This window comes from Crinia signifera, chromosome 5 (assembly GCF_055691185.1).
Source record: "Crinia signifera chromosome 5, ASM5569118v1, whole genome shotgun sequence".
In the NCBI taxonomy this organism is placed as follows: Eukaryota; Metazoa; Chordata; class Amphibia; order Anura; family Myobatrachidae; genus Crinia; species Crinia signifera.
The window spans coordinates 49,522,462-49,539,237 of NC_139221.1; the positions used below are offsets into that span (position 1 = coordinate 49,522,462).

At 41.5% G+C, this 16,776-nt stretch overlaps 1 long non-coding RNA gene across 2 annotated transcripts in view; it reads left to right on the top strand.

Annotated features, from left to right (window-relative positions):
• Positions 1-16,488, top strand: part of LOC146079439 (uncharacterized) — a 241,064-nt gene extending 224,576 nt beyond the window's left edge. Inside the window, exons 4-6 of one of the 2 annotated variants that reach the window (XR_014474530.1) lie at positions 1,650-1,784; positions 14,002-14,090; positions 15,707-16,488. This is a non-coding gene — a long non-coding RNA (uncharacterized LOC146079439). The remainder of the gene's footprint in view (positions 1-1,649; positions 1,785-14,001; positions 14,091-15,706) is intronic. The other variant, XR_014474531.1, reaches the window with a different exon arrangement.
• The last annotated feature ends 288 nt before the right edge of the window (positions 16,489-16,776 follow it).

Consider the following 16,776-nt stretch of genomic DNA (forward strand, 5'->3'; position numbering starts at 1 on the left):
GTTTGAAACGTCTTTATTTTTGTCCTTCTGGAGAAAAAGGTGATGGTAATTTTCTCAGCAATTACCATTTATGTTCCCCTTTTTCTTCTGTCAGACCTGGAATTCTTGCAATTGTCTGAATAAACCATATGCAATTTGACTCACAATCTCCTTCAGAGACCGTACGGTAGCATAGCCGAGCAAGTGTCTAAATAACATGCACTTTCCTGGTAAGCCATTAACAGTGCAATCTCACACATTTGTGAAAGGGGATGAGCTGCTAGCAGGGAGGCCACTATATACTATAATCATATCCCTTCATCGTACATAGAAACCAAATGATTTTGGTATTACAGGTTTGAGTTCTCTTTGAATTGCCATTTTTTCCCTCTATGGATAAATATCAACCTCAACTTATGAAACCTGAATTGTTATTATAGAATCTCATTTCAAGATCTACCAACTCACTGTGGTTTATGTGAATGGGAAAATGAACAACCTCTATCTATCTATCTATCTATCTATCTATCTATCTATCTATCTATCTATCTATCTATCTATCTCTCATCTATCCATCTTCAAGTAATTATTTTTAAGGTGCCCATACACTAGGGCAATTTACTTGCAATTTGGTAACTTTTTATGCGATTGCTGCTATAAATCGCATGAACAGCATCCAATTGCATGTTGTTGACATCAGGGGCCTTATTCTGATCGGTGCGGCCCGATCAGAATATGCGGCCGCAACCGTGCAGGCGAATCCCCGCCTTCCATACGGATCGCCACCTGCCGTCCGTACGCGGATATGTGGCGATCCGCATGAAATTGGACGGGGATACGCCTCCTCCGTCTTGGGAGCTGCCCCTGCATTCGATGGTCGCCGAACATCGAATGCAGGGCCGCACGCTCCACCAGGTCCCGCAACACAAGACCACACGGACACTTGTCCGTGTGAAATCATGTATGGGGGCGGGCAGCTGACATCCGGCGATGTCAGATGCCCGCCCCATACCCACGCGTCACGGCCTCATTACCATGCATACGCCCCGCGTTTGCATGGGAACGCCCATGAAACGGGGGGCGTATGCATAGGGTAATGAGGCTAAGTAGCCCCTCACGCCCCTCTACGCCCCCTATGCGGCGTATAAAGAATCCGTGCGGCGAAATCGCCTGCACATGCGCAGAGTGACCTCTGCACATGCGCAGACGATCAACATCGGCGGTCCGTCCGCATGCGGGAATATCCGCACCGATCAGAATAAGGCCCCAGGTCCGATTTGATGCATGGTCCTGTGCGTTTCGCACCAGAGCCTGAAGATCGCATGTGCTGCACAATACAGGCTTGGCTGAGATTGCATACGTTACATTGTATGCAAAATGACTGCATACGGTGTATCATAAGCATTCCTGCCATCTGGGAGAAGGGGGCATCGTAGGCAACGTCTCTCCATAAAGAAGCTACCCTAGTGTATGGGCACCGTTTGACTGCACCAAGCTAGTCTGCATAAGAATACCCAGGGTGGACTGTTTTTGGGGGCATGATGAAGCTGTAACTGTATCGGACCCTTTGATAAAAGGCATGCAACCTACCAGGGATGTGACCATGCATGACAACTGTTAGCTTTTTGGTTTGCACAATCACAATTTTTTTGTTTTTCAATTTTCCATAGATCAAGCCGTGGATAAGCAGAAGAGGGTTTGACTGAACCATCATTTCTCATGATTGCTGGATCCAAAGGGAAGTCTCGGGTGCCATGTGAATGATTCCTTCCTTTTTGCCGCACACACATTCGGTGCCCCTGAGTGTAAGGATATTTCAATAAGAAGTAATGTGATATACAGTATGTGAATAGATATCCCATGGAATGATTCAATATAAGTTCTAACTCAGCCTAAGTGAATCCTGCCTACCTAGAGAACAGTGAAATTTACTATAATTGAAGTCACTGAACATTTTGTAAAATTCCACCATAACAGTGGGCCTTATTCTAGTTCACTCTTTCTGACAAAATCCTTCTTAGATGGACAAAACCATGTGCACTGCAGGGGGGGCAGATGTAAAATGTGCAGAGAGAATTAGATTTGGGAGAGTTATTTTGTTTCTGTGCAGGGAAAATACTGACTGCTTTATTTTTACACTGCAATATAGATCTCACTTTGTAGTAAAACCCCACCTAAATCTAATTCTCTCTGCACAAGTAACATCTGCCCCACCTGCAGTGCACATGGTTTTGTCCATCTAAGAAGGATTTTGTCAGAAAGAGTGAACTAGAATAAGGCCCAGTGTCTGCTGCTACGAGAGAGTGTCCTGCGCTGTCTCTCTGCCCAGGACAACTGGAGGTGCAACCCCCAATCTTGTGCAATACTACACATGCATGGTGTGTCACCACAACATCAGCTTTGTATTCCATGCTGGAAGGATGTGCCTCTGACGGTCTCCAGCAATACTCATATAGAGATGGTGTTACAAAGGCCAGTGACTTTGTTCCACTGTGCCACCACCACCATAATGATTTCCTGTGCATGCGTACAACAGCAATGCAAGGGACCGCGGGACTGGGATAGTAACGCATTTTGCAATGGGAGCAGGCAATGCTGTGGTCCCCCCTCGTGGCAATAATTTTATTTTAATAATCATATAAATATTAAACCCTTTGGGGTGTATTGAATGCGGCTGGTGAGGGGGTTTTTATGGCGAGGATGCCTTGTTTTCGGGAAGGATCACCAAAAACAAGCCATCCTCGCTGTTTAACCCCCACGCTGGCTGCTTACCTATTCAACATTCCAGAGGAATCCTCGCTGTCAGAGGATGGCAAGTATGCCCCCAAATGGTGAGGATCACGGCTAATGCAGGGAGCCAGCAGTATTTAGTCATGAGCCTCGCCCTTTTGGCAGCTGGACACGCCGTTTACACCTCACTGTAAAAACCTAGTGAGGCGGAAACAGCATGTGCAGGGGGGTCAATTGAGCTGTGATGGCGAGCAATCAGCATTGGCGAGCAATGCTGCTGCGAGAGTTCCTCAAAATATCCGCTAAAAATGCCAGCATCACTCACAGTGACTATTTTTTTATTATAAATTAATAATAAAGATATTTATATATCACTGTTCTCCCAATAGGACTCAAAGTGCTTTACCATTGTCTTTACAGCTCAAAATACACAACAAGCTTAACAGTAGAAATCAGTGAAATGCTTGAGTAAATAAATACGTCTTTAGTCTATTTTTAAAGGATTCTACAGTAGGGGCTTCTCGCACTGTGCGAGGAAGAGAGTTCCATAGAGTTGGAGCAACAAAGTTGAAATACAAATACAAATACAGGTTGAGTATCCCGTATCCAAAATGCTCGGGACCAGGAGAATTTTGGATAACGGATTATTCCGTATTTCGGAATATTTTAATATTTCAATGATGTATTTTGAAGTATCTTGCATTTATGCTGTATAAACACATAATATACACACAAATATATTTTATTACCACATAAAATACACACAAACATATTTTAATTGTTCAAAAAACAAGGTTTCAAAACGTGAAACAAAATGTGTGTACTATCTCAGCACTGAATTTGAATGCCAAGCAATTATTGTCTTGCACATATATAGTGCCAGTTACATATCATGTCCCCAGTGATGCTGTTACATATGTCCCCAGTGAGTTTTTAGCAAAAAAAAAATTTTTTTTCACTTTCTGGAATGTCCGTATTTCGGAATAATTCGGATAACGGATATTCGGATACGGGATACTCGACCTGTACAACCAAGTCAATTAATTGAAGTTCAGTAAAATATTTCACCAAAAACAAGAACCGTCGCCGTGAGTGACGCTGGCATTTTTAGCGGATATTTTGATAATCTCTCACAGCAAAGTTGGCACTCAAAGGGTTAAATAAAGTTTATAATGCGATTTAAAGAAAAGGTTTAAATGGTATTTATATTGTGTATTTGTTAATTGCTGCTTACAAATGGCATTTAAAAATAACATTGTCCAATATTACAAATGTTATTTTGTGTCCGTCCCACCAGGAATCACAATCACTGTATGGATTAGAACTTTGCATACTGATTTTACTGATTTCTTTTCATTTATCTCGTCTGATTTTTGTTTTCGATCTTACCTTTAATAAAGCCGAATGTCATACTGCAAGTGTTCCCTGTAATCTACTTTGTACATCATGGCTTAAATAATATATCACTATGCGGCTCCAGAGGAGAGAATAATATAACGGTTTTCAAACATTTAAATTTCAAATTTCATGAGATATAAAAATACAAATAAACAGTCTTTAGTGCATAAACAATCCCAGGCAGAATAAAATATATGTTGTGATGGATAGTTGTGGTGGGGATTCTTTCTGTATAATGTTTATTGATTTTGACTTTTACATGTTTTTTTGTTTTTTTTATGTGAGATATGTCTGTTCAAGGGCAATTTTAACTCTTAAATATCTTTAAACACCCTCTTTCCGAACAGCCAGTTTGTTCGGTGGCTCTTAATTAAAACACCATCTTCCATTCCCTTGTTGCTGGTGATATTTATAGTATTGTCACAAGTTCCTTTGTAAAGCTGTGTAAACTATATTCTAGCTAAGGACCACTACGGTTATGCAGTCCTCTTTTCAATGAAGAATGTTCTAACAGCTGCTGCATGCGATTGTGCCTTTTCCTGAGACGATAGACCTCAAGAACCCCTTTATTCTGTTCCGTTTTTGCATTCCCTGAAATGGTAAATTGAACATAAAAGAAGTGTGTCTGCTCCTGGAACGTGTGACCTCACGTGTGTGTGTGTGTGTGTGTGTGTGTACTGAATCTCCTTTGGCAGTAATGCAGCCACGTGTCTCCTGTAGCCAAACCAATTAGTTCATAAAACCCCTCTTCCTTTCCATTATATATGAGAAGCGCTCTGATTAGTCAGAAATGTATTCAGAAAAATGCTCACTTACCTCTGCCACTGCTATGTGACCACTGTTTCCACGTTCCTAGTTAGATTAGGAAATTTAGCAACACGGGTGTAAGGTTGTGCTTTGCAGTAACTGAAAGCTGCAGTTGGCTGTTTAATTTGCAATATAAATGTTAATGGTTGCGATAGGATACTAATACTATCCTTTGTCACCTGTGTGTGTGTGTGTGTGTGTGTGTGTGTGTATATATATACAGGTTGAGTATCCCTTATCCAAATATTCGTTATCAAAATTATTCTGAAAACCATACTTTTTGCTTAAAGCACTACTGGGGACATCTGTAACAGCACTACTGAGGACATGATATGTAACTGGCACTACTGGGGACAGCTGTAACAGCACTACTGAGGACATGATATGTAACTGGCACTACTGAGAATATGATATGTAACTGGCACTACTGAGGACATGATATGTAACTGGCACTACTGGGGACATCTGTAACAGCACTACTGAGGACATGATATGTAACTGGCACTACTGAGGACATGATATGTAACTGGCACTACTGGGGACATCTATAACTGACACTACTGAGGACATGATATGTAACTGGCACTACTGAGGACATGATATGTAACTGGCACTACTGGGGACATCTGTAACAGCACTACTGAGGACATGATATGTAACTGGCACTACTGAGGACATGATATGTAACTGGCACTACTGAGGACATGATATGTAACTGGCACTACTGGGGACATCTGTAATATCACTACTGAGGACATGATATGTAACTTGCACTACTGGGGACATGATATGTTAATGGCACTGCTGGGTTCATGATGTGTAACTGACACTAAATAAGTGCAAGAAAATGATTTGCTTGGCATTTAAATTCAGTGCCTGAGATTGTGCACAAACTTTGTTTCATGTTTTTAAATCTTGTTTCATGCACAAATAAAATATATTTGAGTGTATTTCATGTGTTTGATGTGTTTATACAACATGAATGCAGGATACCTCCAGACACATCATTGAAATATAAAAATATTCTGAAATACGCAATAATCTGTTATCCAAAATTCTTCTTGTCCCGAGCATTTTGGATAAGGGATACTCAACCTGTCTATCTATCTATCTATCTATCTATCTATCTATCTATCTATCTATCTATCTATCTAAGAGAGAGAGAGAAAGCAGTAATCCTGGCACTCCAAATAATATAGCAGTGATCTTGCTCCAGTGCCCTCTGTAACCAAACAGGTCCAAATAATGTACATAATAACGTGGCACTCGGGAGATGCGGTGTAGTAGTGAGATTTGGACCTGGGCACACCTCCCACCAATCACAAGTGAGCACCTCAGAGGTGGGGAACAGCCAATTAGTGTACTAGGAGAGGAGACACACCTGTACCTGGTGCACTAAATACCTACAATCAGCAGTCCTCTCCTTATAGGGGAGACCCGGAAAAAAACACAAATATATAGCAATAAAAAATACATTCTTATACATTTATTAAATAAAAACAATCGATTACCACAGAGGTAAAATATAGCATATCATTATTGATAACAATCGCATAATTTATGAAATGCTGATCCAACAGCAAGGGTAAGCTACATTTAGAAATACATATTAATTTATTAATCGTTGGAATTCAGCACTGCTTCATAAATAAAGTAGACACAATCTCTGAAAAGATATAACATGTAAAATGCATTAATAATACATAATTTACAAAAAGCAGTGGAGCCCTAATTTTTCATTTAGTCCTCTTGGGAACAAAGTATCCAGCTTCATAATCTATTTACACTCAAGTTGCAATAGCAACTTGCCCCTATCACCACACGTGTCAAAGGAGGAATACTGTATGATCTATGATTTTGGTATGCAGGCTAGCCACTGTATGTCCAGCTTGTAGGCAATGCTTTCAAAATATTGGTATGGAGCCCACAATGGTATGTATCCGTATTGCATATATTACTACTTATTTCTGCTTTATTGTAAAGATTTTTTTTAGGACTATTCATATAATTAATGCAATAGAAACTTAAATTTGTCCTCAGTCATTGATTTCACATTGAGGTTTACCACTCAACTGTCATTTTATGATGGTGTTTTGGATGCAAGTATCACCCTATCCATGACTGCTTAGCACCGATTTTTCATATATGACTATGTATAAGTTATTTTATTTACTCCGGATATTCTGGAATTAGCTAAATAGTTAAAATGAGTGCCAACTGTGCCATGTCTGTGTACCCCGTGTACCATTGCAACAAAAGACATGTCAAAAAGCATCCATCAGTGATTAATTTCCCACTAGGCAAGTGATGCACATGCCTAGGTGGGACACTTGACTACTTGTTTCTGTATTGTCAGCTTGAAATGTAATAGTAACAACAAAATACTTCACTCTACCCTACAATATTTCACCTTGATTGAAGGGTAAATCGGTAGGACATCCACACTACCCCCGATAGCCGTCCTACTTAGTAAATATGTATATAAAATAAATATAAATGTTATAGGTCAAACCTTTTGTATTATTATTATTATTATTATTATTATTATTATAGTCAGGGCTCATAATCAAACACAATGAAAATAATACATTTAGGTGCAAGGAGGCGGCCATTACTGTTGTGCCTACATGATTTCTAAATCCACCCCTGGAGACCCCACACATTTTTACAGGCTCTTACCTAGAATAAATATAATATTATTTAGATAAATGGTTCATTTTTATTATTATTACTTATTTTTACAGAAATGCAGTATACTCGGTTTAAGATTATAGGTTGATTTGATTTCCAACAAATTAATTATAAAGATTGTTTTTCTCCCCTTTGCATTCTATCCTTTTAGTGTACTTGTATGATTGTAATCTCCCAAAGTGATTGAATTTTCTTTATAAAATTTCCTCCTTTGCTCCTTGCCCTTAAGCTTTAAACCCTGACCTCTTATTCTTTCAGCAATATCGCCAATTAAGTTCAAATCAACTGTATTAAATTAAAAAGATCAGACCAAAGAATATTTGATTTGATTTGTATTAGTAACAATCCTTTAGATTCTATTGCATATTATACAGTATATGAAATAAACCACAATTATTATTATTATTATTATCATCTTATTATTATTATTATTATTTTTATTTATTATTATTATTATTATTATTATTATTATTATTATTATTATTATTATTAAAGTTGTTATATTATTATTTTAGGATGAAAAGTTGATTGATTCTATCAAATGTATATTTAAGGGCTGATAGACATCTACGCCAATTGTTGTGGAGTATTGTTTGTGAATTCCCTTTGCACATCTTTGATGATCTTTTCATTTCACCTGTTCTCAAATGTTTTAACAATCTAGGACATGATCGCCATATACTGTAGAATAAACACTTTTAGCATCCTATCTTGTATCAAGTACATGACCTATACTCAAAACGGTTTCATGGAATTCTGTTGAATGATTTTTTTTATATTCTGAGATTCTTGGGTCAATAACTATAAAGTGCACAAGGAAAATCTACAGGCTGAGAATGAAATACTTTTGTAATGTAATTCACTATATCAGGCTGGGCCTACTTTTATATTTGAAAAGATTCTTACCTAGAATTGTGGCAACTCCAGACTTCGATCCAGCCATTCAAATACAACATTTATTTTTTATTTTGAAATTATTGGTCATATAGATTTATTTTTAAACTGCAATGCTCGTTCAACCAGTGGTTTGTAGATGAAGGAGGGCCTTGTTGACCATGTCAAAGGCAAAATATGGAGCATTTGTTGAGGTAGAATTTAAACCATGGTAGATCAGAGTTACTGTATGAAGGCCAAGCACAGAACATGGATAAGGAGAAGTTAATTGACATTGTCGAAGGCAGCAGACATATTGAGGAGGGTGAGAGGAGAGAAGTGGATTTGGCTGTGAAAATGTCATTGATGATCTTGGTGTGGACAGTTTTGGTGGAGTGTATGGGACAGAACCAAATGTGAAGAGTGCTGCGAAGCTAGCACATGAAAAAAAAAATGAATTGTGGTGGAGATAGACAATTCCCTAAAAAATGCTTGGAGGCAAAGGTAAAAGAAAGATAATGCAAACATTTAGAGATTCATGGTCAAGAGAGGGATTCTAGGATGGATGCGGCTAGGGTATTTTTGAATAAAGTTTGGACAAAGTTTGAACAGAGGCACAGGTTAGGTGTGGTGGAAGCAAGCATTAGTAAAAAAAAGACCAATGGATCAGTAAGGATGCACTTGGAAAAAATAACATTGGGGATGGGGGGGGGGGGAGTCAACTTGATGGGTGAGTGTAAGGCAAAAGGAGAGCTGATGGTGGTCAGGGAGAGGGAAGGGGAAATACGTGAAATCAGAGATAATACAATGGTGGAGAAAATGAGGCCAAGTGGGTGACCATTGTAGTAAGAGGCAGTTCAATTTGGTCAAAGGAAATATTGGGGGAGTGGAGTTTAGAAACAGCTGCAACGGTGGGATAGTGCAGTGCTACATTGACGTTACCCAAGATATTTTGTGATATTTGCACCTGCAATATTTTTAGTGCACATATATAGGAATATCATTTATGCCACACAATTTTGTGGTGTTATGAATAACATCATTGACAATAACAGAGCTAGGGAACAGCCCATTTCTGACAAAGGGGCCTGGGTCCAGTGCTCTCCCCACTTACTTGTCAGTGGCTTCTAACTGCATCTCCCCAGCCCAGCCTTACATCACCATGAGTGCCGGAGGACTCACCGGCAGTCGGTATTCTGACAGTCATTACCCCGACATCGGAATCCCGACTGCTAAAAGCCCAACACACAGGCAGCAACTATTCTCCCTCATGGGGGTCCACAACCCCCATAGAGGGAGAATAAAATAGGTGCCCGCAGCATGACGAGTGCAGCGAGCCCGCAAGGGTCTTCGTTGCGCTCTCCCCGCTGTCTAAGTCCCCGCAGTCAGGATTCCGATTTCTGGGTAATGACCGTTGGAATCCCGACTGTCGGGGGGTGTTATACCACACCCCACCACCACAAATGCCATTTTTTTCTGTGTTTTTGTAAAGGAGACGTGGTCATGCCTCCATACATTAGGTCATACCACCCCAGTATCTTCTGACCAACTTGAATTATATAGTCCCTGGAACAATCAGTAATAATATAAAATAGGTTACATACTGCTTGACCAATGAACCACAATCATTAATATTTATGAATACCAAGACATTTGTAGTGGAAAACATTTGGATGTATGTATAGACATCCCTTGCAAATTGCTGTCATTGTGCATATTTAACCCTTTGAGTTCCAATGTTGCTGTGAGAGATCTTAAAAATATCCGCTCAAAATGCCAGCGCCGCTCACAGCAACTGTTCTTTTAGTATAAATAAATACAAATATAGTCAAGTCACTGTGAGCGACACTGGCATTTTTAGCTGATACTTTGAGGAACTCTCACAGCAACATTGACATTCAAAGGGTTAGGAAGATTTAAATGAAATAAATTGGAAATGCTGAATAATAACTGAACACACAACAGCTGCTACAGAGCTACTTACTGTAAGTGAGTTGGACTTTCATATTTACAATGACTTATTTTTGTAGACACTTACCTGACTAAGGTCACCTTAGTACAATTTGATAAATAATATGCACTAAGAGAAGTAGAACCTCATATTCAAATCACACATTATTTTATATATACGTTCTACTGAGCCTAATACACAAATGTTTATCATTATGATGCACATTTCCCTATATACTATATTGTGAAGTTGTAGGTTTTTATCTCTTCATCCTTTTTACTTATAGAACTTTTCAAACTATAGACCATAGCCAGAAGGAACAGCATATGTGTATTTAGGTTATGTTAATCCATGGAAGAAGCATGTGCTTTAAAATCCCGGCATTAGTCCTATTTAAAGGGTTCTGCAGCACAATGCTTAAAAAGCTGTAGAGTTGGTCATTTAGGAACAGCTGATAATTTCTTCCAGGACATAATTGTCTCTTTAGGATTGTTAGATCCACAGTTAAGCTGTGTACACACGGGGGCGATAGGGGCTGAAATTGCTGGAAATATGGTCGCAGGCGACCATATTGCCAGTGATGGGAGTGTGCCCCAGCGATAAATCACCAGGTGCGTGATCCCGTTTTCAGCCCTGTTATAATCGCTGGTCGCAGGAGCAAGCTGATTACCTCTGCGGCACCGCCCGGCAGAGGTTCCCTTTCATCAGCGACCATCTCTGGTCGCTGATGAAAAGGAGAAACTGAGCAATATATAGCTCAGCCATATATTGCTAGCAATATATGGCTGAGCAATATATCTCCCCCGTGTGTACGGGGCTTACAGGGGTGTACACATGGAGCGATCCCTCCAAGTGATTTTTGAGTACATAGGCCCTTATTCTGATCGGTGCGTACTTTCCCGAATTCCTACGGTGGGGTCCGCACGCCACGCTGTGCGGACGTCGGCCGTAAAAACGCCCACCGAGCCTCCGCATTCGGACGGACTCGCACTTTAAGAACAGGGCGTGTTTACGGACGACATACAAACCATACGTGTGCGGTGGACACACTCAGATTCTGCACGGTATTACAGAGTATGCACGGTGATACCGCATCAGAACGGATGGGAAGCTGGCCGTACGCACCGATGCGGTGTATTTACGCAAAACTAGCCACTATTATCTCAACTCTGCAATACATTTATTTCTCCAAAATTGTGTGGTTTAATTAGTACATGTAGAATACACATGTGTATTGATAGTATTAATATTCAGTGATGTCCATTCTTAGCAGTTTCAAAGTGTGTGACAAGTACAGCATATATATATGTGTGTGTTTAGTAAAGGTTCCTTGAAGCAGCAATGGTTTCAATTAAAGCACTGACAAGCGTGTCATTAGTGAGTAATGAGTAAAGGAGTCGATTGTATTGTGTTCAGCTGTTACTGCTTGTAGTCATTAGGCGTTCCGTTCGCCTACCGCAGGACAGAGTGGTTTCCGCAAAGCAATACTTGCTTATGGACACCGCACATTTCTATCGGTTTTGTTTGCGTGCATTCGGAGTGCTATCCGAATGCACGCCCACCAACATAAGTGCACTCCCCCGTGTCCGCCCATGTTTCCACCCAGTTTTGCCCACTTTGAAACTACGCCCCTGTGTCATTCCGCATGACGCCCATAATACGCCCATATTTCCCGAGTGATTGCGGTGCACAGTTTTGTACGGGATTAGCACGAACAGGTACGGAGTCCATGCTTGGCACATGCGCCTTGCGTTCCCCACGCATGCGCAGACGCCGTAAAAACGCTATCCGAAAGTATTCGGGAAAGTACGCATCAACCAGAATAAGGCCCATAGTCAAAATTGCTTAGAAGGTTAGTAAAGAACTCTGTCAAGGTTAGACAGATCGCCCTATAATATCACTTAGTAATAAAGAGTTGCCAGGCAAGAATATTTTGACAAGATCGCTGGCTGCCTAGTCAAAATTGCTGGTATTCACTGCCGAGGGAGATATTCACTTGGCGATCTGCAATTAATACCAAAACAGTATGTTAATTCTAGGATAGTCAAAATTGGCCATAGACATAATCATTTAGTCAACATCGCTTAGTCAAAATCGCTGGTGTAGCTAGTCAAATCGCTTAGTCAAAGTCGCTCACAGGCAAAAATTGCTCCGTGTGTATTATTATTATTATAATTTTATTTATAAGGCGCCATAAGTGTTTCGCAGCGCCGTACAAAGTAACAGTACAGGGAGACAAAACTTGGCATAACATTGAATAAATAACAAAAATAGAGTACAAATAAAAAGCGCCACAGTTCAATACACATTACAACCTAAATATAAGTAGTGAGGACTCAATCAACATACAACTAGAGGCTTGAGGCCAATGATGGAGATGAGTATGCGGACGAAGATGGTCACTGAGTGTTTGAGTATAGGAGAGCTGTGAGTGACATGTGAAGAGAAGAGGGCTTTAACAACAGGAGGGTAGAGGGCACCCCTTTACACTAGAGATGAGCGGGTTCGGATCCTAGAGATCCGAACCCCCACGAACTTACCTGATCCGAGGCCGGATCCAGGGAGTTCGATGGTCGCCGCCATTTTTCTGTGTTCAAAACGAGGCCGAACGTCATCTTCCCGCTGTCGGATTCTCGAGAGACCTGGGGATATATAGTTCCCGGCGGTCGGCGCCATTTTCAAACAGGCTGGTGATTTCAGACAGCACGGATGTGTCCGTGCTGTCTGCTGAGCGGAGTGGGGGGGATGACATGCTGGGGGGATGACATGCTGGGGGGGAGGATTTATGCATAGGGGGCTGCTGCTAGTGCTACAGAGGGGGCTACATTATTTTAATTCAGCAAAAAAAATTTTTTTTAAATGACTGCTGCCAGTGCACAGTATAAGTCCAGGGTGCCCGCATGTGTGCTACATCAGTCCAGGGTGCCCGTATGTGTGCTGCATCAGTCCATGGTGCCCACATTTGTATTGTATCCATCCAGGGGTGCCCACATGTGTGCTGTATTTGTCCATGGGTGCCCACATTTGTACTGTATCCATCCAGGGGTGCCCACATGTGTGCTGTATTTGTCCAGGGGTGCCCACATTTGTGCTGTATCAGTTCAGGGGTGCCCGCATGTGTACTGTATCCATCCAGGGGTGCCCACATGTGTGCTGTATTTGTCCAGGGGTGCCCACATGTGTGCTGTATCAGTCCAGGGGTGCCCGCATGTGTGCCGTATAATTCTATGGGTGCCCCCTTGTGTCCTGTATCAGTCCAGGGGTGCCCGCATGTGTGCCATATAATTCCATGGGTGCCCCCATGTGTCCTGTATCAGTCCTGGGGTGCCCGCATGTGTGCCGTATAATTCCAGGGGTGCCCCATGTGTCCCATATAAGACCAGGGGAGCTGCCCTTTTTTTTAATGAAAATAAAAATAAGGTGTTTTTTTTTTTTTTTACTGCATGGGCTGTTAAATACGCTGTAGTCCAGGGGTGAGCCAAGAGTGCTGTATAATTCATGGGGTGTTGCTAAGTAAGGTGTGCTGCTCTTTTTTATAATTAAAAGAATACAAATTTTTATTTTTACTGCAGGAATTTGTCTGCCGTATAATTCCATGCCTGCCGCCACGTGTGCTGTATCAGTCCAAGGGTGCCGCCATCTGTGCCGTATAATTCCTGGGGTAAGCCAAGTCTGCCAATTCATGGGGTGCTGTCAATTGTGCCATATCAGTCCAAGGGTGATGCTAAATATGCCGTATCAGTCCAGGGGTGATGCTACCTGTGCCATATCAGTCCAGGGGTAATTCTAGGTGTGCAGTATCAGCCTAGAGGGGATGCTAAGTGTGCCATATCAGTCTAGTGTTTGTGCCGCACACTTGTGTGGCTTATCATAGTTATCCAGATACCTCGGTGCAACCTTTTGCCCTAAAAACAATATTGTAAGGTGTGAGCTGTTCAGAATAGACTGGAAATGAGTGGAAATGAATGTTATTGAAGTTAATATAGCGTAGGAGCAAAAAATAAAAACCAAAATTCTGCGATTTTAGCAGTTTTATGCTTTTTTAACAAAAAATCAGAACCCAAAACCCCAAAAATCCAAACACAAAACACTTAGGAGGTGTTTTGCCAAAAGCCATTAGAACCCAAAACCTCAAGGTAATCAGAACCCAAAACCCGAAAAGTGGCCGGTGCACATCCCTACTTTACACCCAATATGCTAAAAAGCTTTGACCCTTCAAGACTTAAAGATACAGTACAGATAAGATGTGTTTACTTGTTTGGCACAAAATTGGAGGAAGTCAATTGGTCCTTTGTCTTAAGGGTTAATCTACAGCACTTTGTCTATGATACTTGTGTTCCTCTGTCAGCACTTATAAAAAAAAATATTTTGAGAACAAAACAAAGAGCATAATAAAATACATACTAAAATGTAGAAAATGTATATACTGTAACATTTACCCAGCGTGTATGGACAGCGATGATGGGAAAAATTGCTGGGTTGAAAAACTCTCTGCGCACACATACTGACCATTTTTTGCCTGTATGGCCTTTTATTCTATCTACTTGCCTATATATTGGGTACAGGATTACTTAGATTAGAAATGATTGTCACCAGTGACTCCCAATAGTGTCAGGGATGTGCACAACCCAATGCCTGAGTTAATCTGTCCCATTTAGACTTGTGTGATACAATTGTTTAGTATTCATACTGTAGCATTTTTTACTGTACATTATTCCGACTACACAGTTAATGTTTTTGCAAGCTTGCTCTGCCTGGTGCTGAGTATATTTTATTGCTCCTCATTAACAATAATTGATCATTATTACAGATCGGGTCTCCCTTATCCGTGTATGTACCTCGTTCCCAGATGTCTACGTCGGCCTTCATTATCCTCTTCAGTGGCATCTCCGGTCCTGTGGGTGCATTACATGAGTGCGCGGGCACACCGGTGATGCACCCATGGGACCAGAGATGCCACGGAGAGGATCTTGAAGGCCCCCGTTGATGCCGCGGGACACCGTGGACGTAGTGGGGACCATTGGGGCACCAGCAGGAAACAGGTAAGTATGGGGAAAAAAATATACCAAAATCCGGAACAATCCCTTATCCAAAATGCTTGCGGTCCCGAGCATTTTGGATAAGGGAGGCTCAACCTGTATTAGTAGTAGTAATAATAATAATAATCTGTACCTTTCTTGTTATCATGCCAGTTATACTGCTTCCAAACGTAAAGACATTTATTTAGTAATTTGTGGTGTATTTTTAAATACAACTTCAGCTTTTCTTCCTTTGCAGGCATTGACTTCCTCTGAGAAATGCAAACTCACTTTGCTGCTCTGATCAGAAGAGCTTACGGCATCCCCAAGGTGCAGAGCGATGGAGACCAGCAAAGTAGAACAGGACACTTATGGCTTATAGAACAAAGAACTGAAAACTACTCAGACAGCGCTCCGAAAGTTTGGATTACTGTCATATAACTTATTAGGAAATGTTCTACTAAGAATTAAGATACAAGCATCCCAATACTTTCTTTTCTTACAGTCGGGTGCATTCATTGTTCTAGTTAGTAATGCGAGGTGGAAATGGGTACTTTTAGCAGTACAGGACTATTATATGTAACATTTCACAGCTTGTATTGATCTTAAAATGAATTTTTTAATAACCCACTCCTTTACCTTTTAGATTGTAAAGGTGCAAAGCTCTCGCTCTACATCGCTTAATATTATTCATTTTGCATTCATTGCATTCATCAGTACTACTGTATGTTATTTATGTCTTCAAGGCAGTGGCGTATCTATAATGGTACCCATATTTTCCAATACTTACCTTCCCGTGTCCAGTGGCAGCAGCCGGAGCGCTACCAAGATCCCGGGATAAATGGCGACGCGCTAGTGCATAGATCCTACTGTTCCCAGCAGGGCTGCCGAGAGGGGGGTGGGTCCTAATTACCTGGGCCCGGGCTTGCTGGAAGGTCCCAGTGGGGGGCCCTGATCTGACCTCCATCCTTCCCGGGCAGCAGCAGCAGCACACACCTCTACAGAGTGTACTGTTCTGGCAGCAGACTCAGCATGAGCGTCTCACTGACAGCCTGAGAGGTCATGCTGAGCCTGCTGTCAGCACACTAGCACAGCACATGCTGTAGGTGTGTAATGCTGCTGCTGCTGAGGGGGAAGGGGGGGGGCAATAACACCACCACCCCTCGACATTAGAGTGTTTTTTCACCCCTCTAAACATTTTGGGGGCATGGCCTAATCATGGGAGGCGTAATCATGCCCTAAAAGTTTTACCGGGCCCAGCATACCTCTCGTGGCCCTGGTGCCCAGCAGAGAGTAGGGGGCCGGGCCAGAGGAAGCTGTACACGGGCT